The sequence below is a fragment of the Vicugna pacos genome, chromosome 10, assembly GCF_048564905.1.
Source record: "Vicugna pacos chromosome 10, VicPac4, whole genome shotgun sequence".
NCBI classification, from domain to species: Eukaryota; Metazoa; Chordata; class Mammalia; order Artiodactyla; family Camelidae; genus Vicugna; species Vicugna pacos.
In genome coordinates, this window is record NC_132996.1 from 70842908 (window position 1) to 70861361 (window position 18454).

An 18454-nucleotide genomic window follows, 5' to 3' on the forward strand; every position below is an offset into this window, starting at 1 on the left:
TTTAAAATAAACTTTATTGTTGTTATTTTTGGAGGAGGGTAATTAGGTTTATTTATTTATATTTAGAGGGAGTAGTGGAAATTGAACCCTGGACCTCGGTGCATGCTAAGCGTGTGCTCTACCACTTGAGCTGTACTCCCCTTCAGCTCAGTTAGTATTGAATTGCCTCTTGATTAGTATGAACCTTTAGCAGCCTGCCTGTGCTCACCTGCCTGCCTTACAGTGGGAAGATGTAATTGTGTCTCTTCCTATTTTGCTTGCCCAGTCCTGTTATTACAGCTGTTACTTGGGCTTGATTCATTACTTAGATTATTTTAACTGTTTTTACCCCAAGAAGGCTCTTCATATTTTATATGAAGAAGGAGCCACTGGGAGGAAGTGAAGGAGGGAGACGTCTAGCCAGAATGATTTCGAGAAAGGGTCATTAAGTTGATGAGAACTGAATTGGAATTTTGGTTTGACCACTGAAGTCATTTTGGGCAACATGTTTCACTTTCTGAGCCCCAGTTTCTTCGTATGCAAAATGGAAATAATGTTAAAGTTCTCCTCTCTTTTCCATAGAAAATAACTGGGTAATTTGAATTTGTAAGGGTTTTTTTTCTTGCAAGTGTATTAATGTAGAAGTCACAAACTTTCACAGAAAAAGTGATTAAGACTAAGCTGACTTTATTAATGATTAGTATCTTATTTTATTAACTTTTACTGGGTTCGGTTTTGAAATCTTGACTGATGGTAGAATATTGTGAAATTTTCTTTTTTGCTCTATTGCCATTTTTCTGTTTAGAAGTCTTAGTTTAAAAAAATTAGTCAATATGTGATTGTATTTGCTTTGAAAAAACAGTAAAGTTGGTAAGACTAAAATCTCTTCTGATCACATTCCCCCAGTCCATTTCCACCTTATGCTGTGAATAGTTTTGTCTCTATTTTATTGATTTTTTTCTCTATATTTGTATACTTACATATGTGTTTATAGAAACTATATAGTGTTGGAAATAAACACTTAGTAAAAAATCATTCATCACTTTTCATGGAGTCCCCTGCAGTACACAGACATCTGCCCTTTTAATTGTTGTATACTGAAGGTGTACTTGGTAGCCATTTCCCATAAGAGTGAGCTTTAGATTTTTTTTTTTTAAATCACAAACAACTCAGCTTGCTTTCAGTTTGGTATAATAAAGCACTTTGTTCCTAGAAGCTGTTAGAAGTATAGTGTTTGGTGCAGAGGTAGGTAAAATACTAAATATAAAGCTGGAGTCTTTGCATTTAAAGTACACCTGTAAGCAGTGAAACGAAACTTTTTTTTTTTTTGAAGTCGTTTCTGTTTTCTCCTTTTCAAATGATGACATTGTTTTTAAGCTCTACTATAAATGAACAATTATTTCACAAATCTTTACTGTTTTATTATAAAATACGCATAACAGAATTTACATTTTAACCATTTTTTAAAATTAATGAACTTTATTAAAATAATGAATTTTATTTATTTAGAGCAGTTTTAAGTTCACAGCAAAATGAAATATAGTAGAAATCATGCAATATTATGGTCTTTCCATACTGGCTTGTTTCACTTAGTAATATACATTTAAGGTTTCTCCATGTCTTTTCATGGCTTGAGAGCTCATTTCTTGTTAGTGCTGAATGATATTCCATTGTCTGGATGTAGCACAGTGTATTTATTCACTTGCCTACTGAAGGACATCTTTGTTGCCTTCAAGTTTTGGCAGTTAAGAAAAAGCTGCTGTAAGTGTCTGTCTGCAGGTTTGTATATGAACATAAGTTTTCATTTGAGTAAATACCAAGGGGCATGATTGCTGGATTGCATATAAGAGTATGTTTTGTTTTATAAGAAACTGCCAAACTGTCTTCCAAAGTGGCCATATCATTTTGCATTCCTGCCAGCAGTGAATGAGAGCTCTTGTTGCTCCACAAGCTCATCAGCACTTGGTGTGTCGGTATTTTGGATTTTGGCCATCCAACAGGTATAGTGGTATCTCACTTTTAATTTGCAATTCTCTGATGATATATAACATTGAATATCTATTCAAAAGCTATGTGTATATCTTCTTTGGTGAAGTGTCTTCTTAGGTTTTTGTCCCATTTTTAAATCAGGTTTATTTTCTTATTGTTGAGTTTTAAGAGTTCTTTGTATATTTTCAGTAACAGTTCTTTATCAGATGTATCTTTTGCAGATATTTTCTCCCACTCTGTGGCTTGTCTTCCTATTCTTTTGACATTTTCTTTTGCAAAGCAGGTTTTAATTTTAATGAAGTCTAACTTATCAGTTATTTCTTTCAGGAATCATGCCTTTGGTATTGTATCTAAAAAGTCATTGCCACACCCAAGTTAGTTTAGGTTGCTATAACACAGTACCATAGACAGGGTGGCTTATAAACAACAGGAATTTGTTTCTCACAGATCTCAATCAGGGTGCCAGCATGGTCAGGTTCTAGTGAAGACCTTCAGAGTTTCAAACAGCCATTTTCTCATTGCATCCTCACATGGCAGAGAGAGGGTAAGAGCTCTCTGGGGTCCCTTTTGTAATGGCACTGACCCCATTTATGAGGGCTCCACTCTCATGACCTGATTATCTCCCAAAGGCCCTACTTCCTAGTACTATCACCTTGAAGGTTAAGATTTCCATATACTAATTTTAAGGGGACAAAAGGTCAGTTGCACAAGGTCATCTAGGTTTCCTCCTGTGTTATCTTCTAGGAGGTTTATAGTTTTGCATTTTACTTTCTAAGTCTGTGATCCATTTCGAGTTAATTTTTGTGAAAATGTAAGGTCCGTGTCTAGATGCAGTTTTTGCATGTGATGTCCAGTTGCTCCAGCACCATTTGTTGAAACGGCTGTTCCAATATATTGCCTTTGCTTCTTTGTCAAAGATCAGCTAACTGTGTTTGTGTGGGTCTGTGTCTGGATTTTCTGTTCTCTTTCGTTGAGCTATTTGTCTATTTCATCAGTTTCATAGTCTTGATTACGGTAGCTTTCTAGTAAGTCTTGAAGTTGAGTAGTATTGGTCTTCAGACTTTGTTTTTCTTCAGTAGTGAATTGGCCTATTTTGGGTCTTTTGTCTCTCCGTATACTTTACAAACTATTTATTTATTTATTTATTTACTTACTTACTTACTTATTTTTTTTACAAACATTAGAATTAGGTTATCAGTACCCACAAAATAACTTGCTAGTGTTTTGATTGGGTTTTGTTTGATTAGAATCGTTCATGATCTTAGTGGGAAAACTTTCTCACCATTGAATATGATGTTTGCTGTAGGGTTTTTGTAAGTGTTCTTTATTAAATTGAAGAAATCCCCCTCTGTTTCAAGTTTGCTGAAGAGTTTTTATGATGAATGGGTGCTGGATTTTGTCAAATGCTTTTTCTGCCTCTATTGATATGATCATATTATTTTTCTTTAGCCTGTTGATGTGATGAATTATATTTATTGATTTTTTTAAGTGTCAAACAGCCTTGCATATCTGGGATAGATTCCACTTGATGTATAATTCTTTTTATAGCATTTTGGATTTTATTTGCTAACATGTTGTTGAGGATTTTTACATCTGTATTTATGGGAGATACCTGTTTTTCTTTTCTTGTAGTTCTTGGTCTCATAGAATGAGTTAGGAAGTAGTCCTGTTCCTACCTTCTGTAAGAGATTGCAGAGAATTTGTATAATTTTTTCTTTAAATGTTTAGTAGACTTCAACAGTAAACTCATTTGGACATGGTGCTTTTTGTTTTAAAAGATTAGTAATAGTTAATCCAATTTCTTTAAAAGATATGGACCTATTCAAATTGTCTATTCTTAATCTGAGTTGTGACAGATTGTATCTGTTAAGGAGTTAGTTATCCATCATGTGTTATTTAGAGATGTGATATTTAACTTTTACGTACTTTGGATTTTTCCAGGTATCTCTCTGTTACTGATTTCTAATTTAATTGTATTGTTTTCTGAGGGCAGACATTGTATGTTTTCTGTTCCTTTAAATTTGTTAAGGTGTGTTTCATAGACTGCATTCTATCTTGGTGCATAATCCACGTGCATTTGAGAAGAATGCGTGATTTGCTGTTGTTGGATGAAGTAGTCTATACATGTCAATTATATACAGTTGGTTGATGATGTGCCGTCGAGTTCAATTCTCTTTACTGATTTTCTGCCTAGCAGATTTGTCTATTTCTGATAGAGGAGTGTTGAAGTCTCCAATTACCATAGTGACTTAATCTATTTCTCCTTGCAGTTTTATCCATTTTTGACTCATGTATTTTGATGCTGTCGTTAGGATTGTTATGTCTCCTTGAAGTATTGACCCTTTTTTATGTTGTAATAACTCTTTCATTGACAACATTCCTTTCTCTGAAGTCTCTGTCTGAAATTAATATAACTACTCCTTTGTTTTAATTAGTGTTAGTATGGTATAGCTCCATCCCTTTACTTTTTTTTTAAACAGTTATCAGTTTATTTTTAACTTTCAACGTTAATGCCATCAATTGAGAATGTTTCATCTTCATTAAGAGAACTTCAGGAAATAAAATGCTGAGGGGGGAGTCCATCCCTTTACTTTTAACCCGTATGCATCTCTATACTTAAGGTGGGTTTCTAAAACCCAATCAAAAATGGGCAGATCTAAATAGACATTTCTTCAAAGAAGACATATAGATGGCTAATAGGCACATGAAAAGATGCTCAACATTGCCAATTATCAGAGAAATGCAAATCAAAACTACAATGAGGTATCACCTCATAGTGGTCAGAATGGCCATTATTAAAAAGTCCACAAATGATAAATGCTGGAGAGGGTATAGAGAAAAGGGAACCCTCTTACACTGTTGGTAGGAATGTAATTTGGTGTCGCCACTATGGAAAACAGTATGTTGATTCCTTAAAAAACTAGAAATAGACTTACCAGATGATCCAGCAATCCCACTCCTGGGCATATACCTGGAGAAAACTCTAATTTGAAAAGATAGATGTACCCCAGTGTTCATAGCAGCACTATTCACAATAGCCAAGACATAGAAGCAACCTAAATGTCCATTGGCAGATGATTGGATAAAGAAGATGTGGTATATTTATATAATAGAATACTACTCAGCCTTAAAGAAGAATGAAATAATACCATCTGTAGTAGCATGGATGGTCCTGGAGATTATCATACTAAGTGAAATAAGTCAAATAGAGAAAGACAAATATTATATGATATCACTTATGTGGAATCTAAAAAATAATACAGATCAACTTGTTTATAAAACAGAAAGAGACTCAGAGACAGAAAATAAACTTATGGTCACCAAAGGGGAAGAGGGGAGAGGGATAAATTAGGAGTTTGGGATTAGCAGATAAAAACTACTTTATGTAAAAGAGATGAACAACAGGGTACTACTGTATATTCAATACCTTATAATAACCTGCAATGAAAAAGAATATATATGTATAACTGAATCACTGTGCTGTACACCAGAAACTAACACAACATTGTAAATCAACTGTATTTCAATTGAAAAAATAAATAAAGTGGGTTTCTTGTAGACAACATATGATATGCCTAGGTGTAGGTTTTTGTTTTGTTTTTTTTTTTTTGCTTCGTGTTCTGTGAGATTCCTGATCTGTGATTTGGTGTCTGACATTAATTTGGGGAAATTCTGAGTCATTAAATATTGTTTCTGTTCCCTTTATCTTTCCTTCTGGTGTTCCCATTACATGTATGTTACACCTTTTGTAGTTGTCCCACAGTTTTTGAATATTCTGCTGTGCCTCCCCCAACTCCCCAGTTTTTTTCATTTGATTTTCCATTTTGGAAATTCTAGTGTCATATCTTCAAGCTCAGAGTTTCTTTCCGCTGCTGTCTGCAGTCTACTAATGAGCCTATCAAAAGCATTTTTCATTTCTGTTACAGTGTTTTTGGTCTCTGGCATTTCTTTTTGGTTCTTTCTTAGAATTTTTCTCTCTGTTTATGTTATTCACCTGTAATTGCATACTGTCTGCCTTTTCCATTAAACCTCTTAGCACATTCATCATAGATTTAAAAAAAATTCCTGATCTGGTAATTCCAGCATCTCTGACATATATGACTGATTCTGATGCTTTTTCAGTCTCTTTGAACTGTGTTTTGCCTTTTGCTGTGCTTTGTAATTCTTTTTTAAAAGACAGACATGATACACAGGTAAGAGGAACTGTGAAGAATAGGCCTTTAGAGATGTAGTGGTCAATTGTCCAGGGAGGGGAAGTGTTCCATAGTCCTATGATTGAGTCTTTTGATGAGCCTTTGCCCCTGAACATGAACTTCACCAGTGCTTCTCTGCTTTTCTCCTTTTCTTAGGTGGGACAGGATGGCTAGAGTGGCCTGGAGTTGTGTACTTGCCTTTCCTCATGCAGAAGGTTAGAGGGGGCTGGAGTTGGATTTTTCCCTTCCTCCAGGTAGGTTAGGTTCTGGTAAAACCCAAGTGGGTTAGGCTCTGGTAAAAGAGTTTTTCTTGAAGGCAAGCTTTGTTAAGAACAGAATGTTCTGGTGTATTTAAAAAAAAAAATGTTCCTTTTTCCCTCCCAGAAACACGAGGGGAAGGGAAAAGTCTATCTACTCACCTACTGAAGGACATTTTGGTTGCTTCCAGGTATTGGCAAGTATGGATAAAGCTACTTTAAACATCTGTATGCAGGTTTTTGTGCGAATGTAAGTTTTCAGCTCCTTTGGGTAAATACCAATGAGCGGGATTGCTGTATTGTATGGTAAGAGTGTATTTAGTTCTGTATGAAACTGCTAAACTCTCTTCACAATGCCTGTACCATTTTGTGTTCCCAGCAGCAATGAATAAGAGTTCCTATTGCTCCACTTCCTCCTTAGCATTTGGTGTTGTGTTTTGGACTTTGGCCGTTCTGATTGATCTGTAATGGCATCACATTGTTTTAATTTGCATGTTTCTGATGACATAATGATGTGGAGCATTTTTCATATGATCATATCATTTTTAATGACTATTTCATTGGATAGATAAAAGAGCCTTGATATAGATGAAATCATTGCTATTTAGGTTCCATGTGTTTGTGGATGACCTGGATTTTTGTCCTAGGGTGGTCCCCACAGTGTCTTGTGACCTCTATATTTAGATATTTCTCTTTTTTCTGGTATAAACTCTTTGGACATTTTTATATACAAGACTTTTTACTCAGAATAAATACCTTAGGATGAAGTCATAAAAGTAGAGTAATTGGGACAAAGGACTTACAGATCTTAACACCCTGTGATATCTGAGGCCAGAAAAATTACCCCACTTTATACTTTTGCCAGCAGTTCCAGCAAGTTTTATATTGATATATATTTAAAATCTTTCTTATTAGGGGAAAACTTTAACATACACAAGCGTAGACTAATATAATAACCCTCAGGTACTCAGCTCCAGATCCCATATACCCAAGACCAATCCTGTGCTACTTCAAGCCCCACTTCTCCCTTGTATTGTTACTATTTTAAAACTCCATTGAATTGTAATAGAAATACAGAGAACTACACCCATCATAAGTGTATTTTCACAATCTGAAACCCCTCTGGGTAATTAGTGTCCCAGATATGCCTTTGTCCCGTTTCAGTCATGCCCTCTCTGCCAGGGCAACCAGTATCCTGATATGTAACTGCATTGATTAGTTCTGCCTAGTTTTTTTCCTTAAGTAAATAGAATCTTATAGTATGTTCTTGTGTCTGAGTTTTTCTCTTGGCATTGCTTGTGAGATTGTCCGTGTGCTTGCAGGCAGTTGTTGACTATTTGTTCTTGTTTTATGTGAAATTTTATTGTATGAAATTATTTTGTTGTTGATGAACATTTGGATAGTTGCCACTCTGGGGCTACTACAAATAGTGCTGCTCTGAGCATTCAAAGCTTGTGTCTTTTGGTGAACATATGCATGCATTCCTTTGGGGGGATATACCCAGAAGTGAAATTGCTAGGTCATAGAGGTATGCATATATTTGATTTTGGCTGCATCTTCTAAAGTGATTGTACCAAATTATACTTCCACTACCATATCCTCTTTAGTAGCTTTTATTTTACTTTCTTTTCATTTTAACTACACTCCTAGCTGTGTAGTGATAACTTATCATAGTTTTAATTTGCACTAGTGAAGTCAAGCACCTTTTCGTGCTTTTATTGGTCATTTAGTTATCCTTTTTAAATGAAGGGTAATATTTAAGTCTCCTGTTCTTTTTTCTGTTGCATTCTCTTTTTCTTACTGTATTAGCTCTCTGTTGCTACATAACAGTTGTCCCCAAACTTAGTGGCTTATAACAACAATAAACATTTATTATCTCACAATTTTTGTGGGTTAGGAACTTGGGAACAGCTTGGCTGGGCTATTCCAGCTTGAATGTCATCAGCCTTCTGAAGTCTTGACTGGAGTTGGAGGGCCCTTCCCGAGGTGGCTCATTCACATGCCTGGCAAGTTAGTCCTGGCTCTCGGTGGAAGGCCACGGTTCCTTTTCATGTAGGCTTTTGTCGGGGATGCCTAAGTGTCCTGTCCTCGGGACGTGGTGACTGACTCCACCCCTGAGAGAGTGATTTGAGAGAAGGAGCGCCAGGTGGAAGCTATCGTTTTTATGACACAGCCTCAGAAGTCACATGGCATTTAATTTTGCTGTGTTCTGTTTGTTAGAAGAGAGTCACTTAAATCATCCCAGCTTGGGGAGTTATGTTCCACTTTTTGAAAGAAGTGTCAAAAAAATTTGAGGGCTTATTTTCAAACACAACTTTTGGTAGGATTTCTTTTGTGTTGGAGGTGAATCTTTCAGGAGATATAGGCATGGTGACTATCTTTGTCTACTATGTGGGTTGTCATTGTGTGAGGAAGAGGAGTTAATATTAATGTAATTCAGTTGATTAATTTTTCCTTTATTGGTTAGCCCTTTCCATATTACTTTGAAGAAAATTCCCAAATACTTATTATTTCTTCTATAAATGTGTCAGTATAGATCTTTCAAAGATAAACTTTTTGTTTTAACCATAACATAACCACAAAACTGTAACATCTAAAAAAACCTCCCACACAGTAGTTTTAATATTATCCAATATCTAGTCAGTGTTGAAATTTCTAGTTGTCTCAAATATGATAAATTTTTAGTAGAGTTTTTTAATTTTGTCAGATCAAGATCCAAATAAGGTCTACCAATTAATACTATCTATAGATTCCCCAGTTGTCACTCTTTCTCCCACCCGCCTTGCCATCTGTGTGTGAAAGAGCTGGATATCTTGTTCTGCTTGTTCTGCAGTGTCCTCACAGTGCTCTGTGTTAGGTAGGTAGCCATGAATTTTTCTCTCTGGGCCGTAAACTTTGTTGCTGTCTCACTGGTGTTTATTCTTCGGTTGTGATCTGTCTCTAAAGGTTGAATGTGGACCCAAATTGAAATTTTTAAAGGGCTTCCAACCTAAATCAGGTAGAAATTCATTCAGATCATACTTCTGTACTTAAAATATAATAATGTTTGCTTTGAAATGTACTCTCTGTGTGTTTGGGGCCATCTGAGAGTGTATTTTCTGTTTTCTGTAGATCACACATTGACTGAAAGCCTTTCCTCTTGAGGAAACCACACCCCCTCTGGTAGTTTAAATGTTGCAGGGCATAACATAAGGTGGTCTGACACCTTTTGGGGGGGTCCAAATCCATCTCCCCAGTTTTTTTTACTTGATGTATGGTTATATATGTACAATATTATGTTAATTCAGGTGTACAACATAACGATTGGACATTTAAATGCATGACAAAATGATCACCACCCACCTCTTATTAATAACCATGTTAACCACCTACTTTTTTTTTTTCTCCTTGTGCTGTCCACTAGCTGACTGATTTTTTGAGTTGTGATGACCAGTATTTTAAGGGTTGATGACTCAAAATCTTTTTAGGCTACCTTGAATTTCCAGTCTTCCTCAGTTTCTCTTTTTCCCTTCTAATAGAAATTTTAACAATAAAAAATTAGAAAAATTAATGATGACATGATTAGAATGAATGTTAGAGAATTAAACAAATCATTTCTTAAAATTCATGTATGTATAAAGTTTAAATTTAAAAGGTCATTTTCTTAATACCAATTATATTCAAAAAGTGTGGTTCAACTTCAAGTAAGAAGTAAATTTTCAAAAAAAATTTTTTTTCAGTGTTTTATTTTAAAGTGAGTATACATAAAGGATACTGATTCATAATTCATTCAGCAAATATCTGGGTGCCTGCCCAGTACCAAGCTGGTGCTTCTATGCTTTGGTCATAAATGGTTAAAAAGATGGCCATGGTACTGGTGAATTAAGTGAATCGGAACAGTGTCTCAGTAGAGATACAATGCAAGCTACATGTGTAATCTCAAATTTTCTAGTGGCCTCATGAAAAAGAAACAGGTAAAATTAATTTTAATGTATTTTATTTAACCCAGTATTCCAAAATATTGTCATTTCAACATGTAAAAATTATCAGTGAGATATTTTCACTTTTTGGGGAACTAAATCTTTGAAGTCAAGTATGTATTTTATACATATATACTTCTCAATTTGAACTGGCTACATTTTATATGCTCAGAAACCTTATGTGGCTACTGTAGTGGACCACATAGGTCATGGTTATCATCATTGTTATCATTGCTCCCGTGGAGTGGCAGGGGACGCTGACTAGGAACTTAAGTAAACAGTGGCTAGAAGGACCAGAGGAGATGCAGGGAGATGAATTAGGAAGCTCTTTCTGTCCTCCAGGTGGTGGCAGAAGAAGATGGAAAATGAGAGATACTCAAGAGGTGGAGTTGGCAACATTTTGATGAATTTGATGGGGAGGGAAAAGAGGAACCAGGCTCTGTCTTTCACAGCTGGGTGTGCCTTTTCTGGGATGGGGAAGACTTGGTGAGGAAAAGGTTTGGTTCGTGGCTGGTGTATGGTAGAGAGCAGAAGCTCTGTTTGGGAGATACTAGCTTTAATGTGCTTGTGAGACATCCAAAGGGAAATGTCTGCTAATAGTAGGATACCTGTGTTTGAAGTGCAGAGGTGGCCTTAACTGGCTTAATGAATTTGAATCTTAAATGTGATTATGGAGGTATTTTAAGAAACCCATGGAAATGGCTTCATTTATTCAACAACCCTTTTTTTTTTTTTAAAGTCTTCTTGGGTCTTGTTTTAGTTGCTGCGGCCACAGCATGAATTGAACAAGTGTAAACTGACACTTCAGCCAATGTCGTGAACTTGAGAGTATATCTAGATAGTGTCCACAGTCTGGACCCTGTGGGAACTTCTACCTTAGCAGTTGTGGAGAAGAGACAGAGAGTGGGGGCAGTGAGGAAACAAGGAGAGATGAGCTTAAAGAAGCCAAGTAAGGAGAATGTACCAATGAGGAGGACGGTCCCATGGTCTGCTGTACTGAATGCTCCGGAGAGCGAGTTTAAAATGAGGATAGGAGAGTTTCATTTGGATTTAGCCCCATCTGGAGGTCACTGGTGACTTGAAAGGCAGTTTCAGTTGAGTGGTACAGATAGACAGCGGATTAGAATGAGTTGAAGAGGGAATGGTTTGAGACAAAGGGCTCCTTTTCTTACTTTTAAATAACTACTACAAATCATTGAGAAGACAACCCCAGTAGAAAAACGGACAAAGGATATCAACAGAGAGTTGGCAGATAAGTGAAGTATAAATAGCTCTTAGACCTATGAACAGTGCTCCTAGGAGAAAAAGATGTTGTTGGCCAGGGTGTGAGGAAACAGGCATACATACCTCCTGTGCCGATGGGAATACGGGTAGGCGTGGCCCCCGTGGAGAGCCGTTTGGCTGTATGCATCTAGTTAGAAATGCATGTTGTTCACTCCAGCAGTTCTGCCCCTGGAACCCTGGCATTTTTTGGTGATAGTAAAAATTGAAAACTAGATGATCATCAGTGATGGCCTGGTTAAATGAACTGTACTGTAAAGTCAGTATCAACTAAAATGTTTTATTCTCCAAAAAGTAGAATTTGTTTTGTTTTTTCTACCGTGCTATAAACCAAGCTCTTTGAAGAGTGATTTTATTTTCCTCCCTTCTTAAAGGTTGAGAAAAATATCAGTGGGTCTGGTATAGGTCACAGACGGTATTTGGAAATACGCTTTTGAAGAGCGATGTTAAGCCTGTCATTCTGTCTTGACTTTCTGCCTTTTAACACACTTTACGTAAGTTATTAGTCTATATTCCCTTGTCCAGATACATGTTAGGATTCTTTTTAAAGGACTCTGTCCTCTTTTATATGTTTTGGGTTATACACCACAGGGAAGATGGGTATAGCATGTCTCACAAGCTTCGTGGATGAATTCACACCCCAGTTTACCTTATTGCACCTAAAAGTAACTAGAGCTCCTATCAGGAGAGCTTTTACTTGGTTTGGGTCACTGACAAGGTAAGCAAGCATATGTTGTTTGAGGGCCCTAAATGGAGCAATGGTGGTTAAACTGTAGCTGTCTGACGTCGGAGGAAGACTTTCGTGGTCAACTTTCTGTGAGGGAAAGGGACAGGACAAGCCTTTGTAAGCTGTATGTTCTCCTGTCACCTATATTAACCTGGTTTTATTGACCTTTCCATAGTTTGGCCTTCTTCGGAGAAAGTAGCATATTCACTTGTGGACTTACAGCAAAAATGAAAAACTTGGCACACCCACATAGACCAAATCAGTCTGAGCAGAGTACAATGACAATGTGTAACTTTAAATTCTTTGTCGTTGGCACTCTCTACTCGAAGATCTTGTTTAAATTTAATTAATTTCATTTAAGAGCTCGAGATTGTGGTTATTCATTGATTCCTTTTTCTTTCTTTCTTAGAGTACCCTGGTTTCACTTCTATTTTATATTTCTTCGTAGAGCCCCAGGAAAGAAGTAGTTGAGGATTTGAAGCATCTTAAGTGATCATTTAGTCTAATCCTCTCATTTTACAAACATGAAAACAAGCTCAGAGAGATGAGGTTACTTGCCCAAAGGCTGACTGAACTGAATCAGTGTTCTCTTCGTCTTCCTCTTTACATCTGGTGAAGTGCGGGTTGTTTGATACCCTGCATCATCAGGTTGAGGTGACCTGCCATAACTTCGGGGTGAGGGTGGATGTAATTTACATTACAGCAGTTCTGGTGAAGACTTTTAGGTTATGTGCTGCACTGCTTTATTTTTAGTCATGAAGACAATCTAGTAGAACTGTTTTTACACATTTTGGTTGAGAAAGTTGAAGCCTAGAGATGTGAACTTAATTCATCAATGATTATAGACCAGAAATGTTTATTCTGTGCTTGGTTTTAAATGTGGGTCAGAGAGGTGCTGTTCAATATAATGATACTCTTTATCTGTGCTCACTGTGGCTATTAAAATGAAAAGAAATTTGAAAATTCAGTTTCTTAGTCTTACTAGCCGCGTTGGAGGTACTCAGTGGCTGTGTGTGGCAGGTAACTACTGTGTTGGACGGTGTAGGTCTAGAGCATTTACCTTAAAAAAATTTTTTTGAGAACTTTACAAGTGTTAGTGGGGGACACCAAAGCTTACGAGTATAATTAGAATTGCCTACTGGAAATCAGGTCTGTGTTCAAAAGTAGGAGAAAAAATTACTCTTGGAGCTTATGACAGTGCTACATACAGCTGGTCGTGACGTGGGCCTTTTCTTGGTTCACATTTCATCCATTCTTTAGGACAGTAACCAAGAACCTATATGAAGGGCTTTTCGTTTCCTGACTTGGAGGTGTCTTGTTTTGCTTGTTGAAAACCTCATCCTTGGGTTAAGTTTTCAATGAATACATTTATTCACCTTCATGGTACTCAGCATGTTTTTCAGTCTCTGTACTTTTATTTCACATATTAATCACTTGGTTACCCAGATGCCCTACAAAAAGTTGGATGTCTTTCTTGCTGTTGTATTCTAGATTTTGGAAGTTTCAGCTTTTACATCAAATTCATTCTGGTGTATACCATGGCTGAGCTAGCTAGATATAGCTTTTGCGATTGGAATTGTTTAGTCTTTGGTACCATTGCTATGCATCTTTGTACAGTGTTGTTGTAACAGACAGATTGGTTCTCTAGGCTTTACTTTGGATGCTAATTGACTAATTTATGATTTGGCTCCATTTTAATAACAATTTAGATTGGGTTGGCTTGATGCATGATGGCAGTGGATTTGAGTGTCCATTAGGGTGCATAGCCAGATGATGATGTAATCCAGTCAGGTGCCAAAGTTTTTTACTTAAAGTACTTTACATACATGATTTTACTTTAAAAAGGTGATAGTATGGATTTACCTTGGGTATTCTATACTTTAAAGAGTAGTCTTTTTGCATTCTTGGCAGAGTAATTTTTGATTAATTCTTTAGAAGCCTGGGTATTCTTGCTACAGTTTGTGTTAAATTGATTGGTGTTTCTGAAATTACATGTATATATATATAAAGAGGGGGGGAAGATACCTCTGAAGTCATCCAAATGATGTTACTTATTTAGGTTGTTTCTCCCAATTATGAGTGTCAATGCACTCATTTCTGCTGATTTTTGTATTCATTTTGTGGATTTATTTTTTAATTTTTTAATTTACAGTGTGCTAGGCACTGAGGATAAAATGGTGAACAAGACCTCCTAGAGAAGGATTATCTTCCATCTCTTTGGTCTTAGGTCTTTGAAGGTGTGTGAACACATTTGCAGAAATAGGATCATTGAGATCCCCATTAAGATAATGCTCTGACTGAGCTGGTCTACCTTAGGACTTCTCATGTTAGTAACAAGTAGAGCTACTTGCTTTTTGTGTGTCTGTCAGTAACAGAGAGGTTGTTTTTAGTTGTTTGTGTCTGATGCGTGGTATAAGAGGAAAATATTTTCTTGCATGCAATGTGATAGCTATAGCTTCCTCTTGAATTTGCATCAGTAAACAATATCATATAATTTATATTAAAAATTCATACTAGAGCATAGGGGTCAGGTTATTTTTTCTCTTTTCCCCAAAAGTGAGTTTTTAGAAAAAATAAATTCAGTGTTCTTGAAAGGGTTATTTGGAGTAAATCCTTTCTTACTAGTCTCAACTATAAAATAGGAATAATACCCAAGAGGATTGATAGGCACCTGTATAATATGAGCACAAAGGGTTTCTGTGGGTAGATGGTCATTCTCGCTATTCTTGAGTTTTGTGACTAAGCAATTGCATGTTTAGATACCATTTAGTTGATAATATGTTCCTTGGCTCTTTTAGGTTAAAACAGCCTCATTCTTGACTGATTTTTGTAATTATGCTCTTACATTCTCTTTATTGGCCTTAATCAAAGTCAGTAGTATTGGGAAAGAGGAGACCCTGTGTGATAGGGTTAATGTTGTATGGCTGTTGAGGAAAATGTGGCTCCTTTAAGGAATGATTGGCAATAATAAATACAAATGTAGAAGTATATTATCTTTTTTTAAAAAAAAAATACTGATTTCCTGTTTTGAGGGGGTCCCTTTGGATCCATTTCTTCTGAGAGAATAATCTATTGATAACAACTACTGCAGACTGAATGTTTGTGGTCTGTCCCCCACCCCCGCCACTGCCTCCCCTGCCAGATTCATATGTGGAAGCCTAATCCTCAGTGTGATGGTATTGGGAAGTGATTAGGTCATGAGAGTGGAGCCCTAATGGGTGCGATTAGTGATCCCAGTGAGTTCCCTTGCCCCTTCCTGCCATGTGAGGACACAGAGAACAGGCAGCCATTTATGGACCAGGAATGGGGTGTTCACCAGACGCTGAATCTGCAGATGCTGTGACCTTGGACTTCTAGTCTGTAGAACTGTGAGCAATAAATTCCTGTTCTTTATAAGTCATTCAGTCTGTGATACTCTGCTACAACAGCGTGAATGGACTAAGACATCACCTAGTAAACCACATAATATATATTCTTTATTAGCATATCTATATTTCTCCTCCTTTAGCTTGCAGGACGCTGTGCTTTTGCTGCCACTGTCTTTCAGTAGTCTGCGCTCTGGCCATGCCCCTTTCTCATGTTTGTCGTTTAATTACGGTGTAAAACTTAACGGTTTCCTGAAAGTTAAATACTTGGGGAGTTCCTCCTTTTTCAGCTTCTGTATTCTTTGGGAAGAAACTTTCGTCATCCTCATGGATTCCACCATCATCTGTATATTTTAACTTTTAAAACAAACATCTCTTTCTACCTTAGGTTTTTTTCCAGTGGTCTTATGTCATACTTTGTCTGGATACTGTCAGTTAAGTTCTTTCTGGGCTAGGATCAGGAACTCTTTGTCTTCATTTCTCAAACACTGCTTTTCTAATTTCTTCTGCAGCATCAACATCATCTCAGTACCCACAGGCTTACAGCAGAATATTTTTTTCCCCATTTTACTTTTATCTCCATTTATTATTTCACCAATAATTCCTGCTTAATTCTTTCTGTAATTTAATTTGCCATAATCGGTAGCCACTGGCACCGTATTTAAAGCTTCGATTATTTTTATATTAGACTCATAAATTTATTGAAGAAATTTGAGAGTTTATTTAGTTCAGCTCTTTTATTTTGTAGATGAAGAAATGGATACTTAAGTCAAATGACTTGTCTTAGGTCACACAGCTAGTGAGTAGCTGATATTACAGTTCTTTGTTCTCAATACTTCCGGTCTAACATCCTTCTTAAAAATTTACTTAAAATTTTTTTGGGGTAAGTTTTACATCTGCAGTTAAGAGTGAGCTAGTTTTAGGATGTTAGGTAAGACGAACAGCATTTCTTAGCTACCCTACCGTCTTTCCCCGCTTCCTGAAGGTAACAATAATACTTAGAACTCTTTTAGCCAGTTAAAAAACACATATTTACCTCCATCTATCTGAAGAGCATTTTGGAAGAGTTCATACTTGTGTGCATGTTTGCTGATTTTTCTTAATTTTCAGCACATCTGTTGATTTCCTGCTATGTGGAAGATAAGGATTAGCTTTCTCTTCACCCCTCACTGCACCCTCCTCCCCACATCCTGTGTTCCCCATCTTTCCAAAATAGGTTTATAGCAGTTTTGGTTTAATCAATATTTATCTTTATCCATTATGACTCTGGATGCTATTTATGGTGTCAAGTGGTAAATTGCAAATACTTTTTAGGAACAACTTTCAGCTTTCCTTGGAAATGTTGTATTTTTTTTTTTAATGTAGTAATCACTGATTCGGGCTCAGACTTTTAGCCAGTTACATGTTCAGGTATTTCACTAGCTTTATCTTTTTGAAGTTTTTACCTGCTCCAGCTTGGACTGCTGGCCCTCTGCCCGAAGCCTGGGGGTTCTTTTTGCCTCCCTCCTACATTGAATTTCATACTCCTCTTTCTCTGTTGTTCTCCCTCTCGTTTAGTGGAGCAGCCTCTAGTAGTCTTCTGTGAGAAAGGTGTGTGGGAGGTAGATCTTTTAAGAATTTTCTTGAGCTTTTCTTAAGACTTTTCTGTGCTTCTTTCTGGGCACTATTGATTGGTAGTTTGGCTGGGTATAAAATTCTGGGTTGGAAATTATTTTCCTTCTGTATTAGTGTGCTAATGATTCTTGATGCCTTTTAAAAATAGTATCACATTTTTATTTAATGGATACTTTATCTTCTCTTATTTCTGAGGATGTTAATCATTTTTTCAAATGTACTCTTTTTCTTCTATAGTCTTTCCTCCAACCTGCATTTTTCTGTTTGTTTTGTTCTCTACCTTTCATGATAGAGGCTTTCCTGAGATGTCTGGTAACCCATGGTTTTTATTCCTGTTTAAAAGTTGGGATATACACGCACTTGGCACATAGAGTTGAATCATAGGAAATTGCCATTCTTTCCCTGCTTTGTTTACTGTGAACATGCTTAGTTTTCAGATATTCATTTCTGTGTAACACCCTCCACTAAAAGGAACCAAGGTTTCTTGGAGAAATGAGTGATTTTAGAACTGGGGCAGAGAATGTACAAGATGAATCTGGAACATGTTATGCAAGGAAATAAGAAAATGCTCAAAAAATATGAAAAGCATGTAGGCATCTGCTTGAAGGGGTTACCACTGGCCAAATTTGAGATAACTGGAGCATCAGAATGAATAGTGATATTAATCAATAAAATAAGAATCTGAGTCCATACTGTTAATAAATTAAAGATAATTGGGGAGAAGCAGACATACCTTACTAAAGTTACAGTGTCAACTGATTAGTGCAGAAGGAACAGTAGATTTACAAAATAAACATCATTTTATAACTATCAATAACAATTGATTCAGTTATTGCCAAAGGATACTAAAACTGTTGGGTGAATATTTTAAGAACACAATCTGAAAATATCTTCCTACAGATTATTTACTAGTTAATTACTGAAGGAAAAATGGTTGTTTTACAGTGGAGAAATATAGCAAATATCATCTTAACCAAGTGATCAAAATTATCACCAACAATGGGACAAACTGACATCATCTTGCCTACTTATGTGGTACTGTAGGGAAAACAGATCTCCTTTATGTGGTATTACTGCCAGAAATTCATAC

The 18454-nt window shown here is 36.5% G+C and overlaps 1 protein-coding gene across 10 annotated transcripts in view; it reads left to right on the forward strand.

Moving 5' to 3' along the window:
- PPP6R3 (protein phosphatase 6 regulatory subunit 3) overlaps positions 1-18454 on the forward strand; it is a 116326-nt gene that overhangs the window by 14510 nt on the left and 83362 nt on the right. For 2 of the 10 annotated variants that reach the window (XM_072970466.1, XM_072970468.1), the window contains one exon: positions 6318-6415. The exons of the other annotated variants lie outside the window; for them this stretch is intronic. The gene's annotated coding sequence lies outside the window, so the exon portion shown is untranslated. The remainder of the gene's footprint in view (positions 1-6317; positions 6416-18454) is intronic. 10 annotated transcript variants of the gene reach the window in all.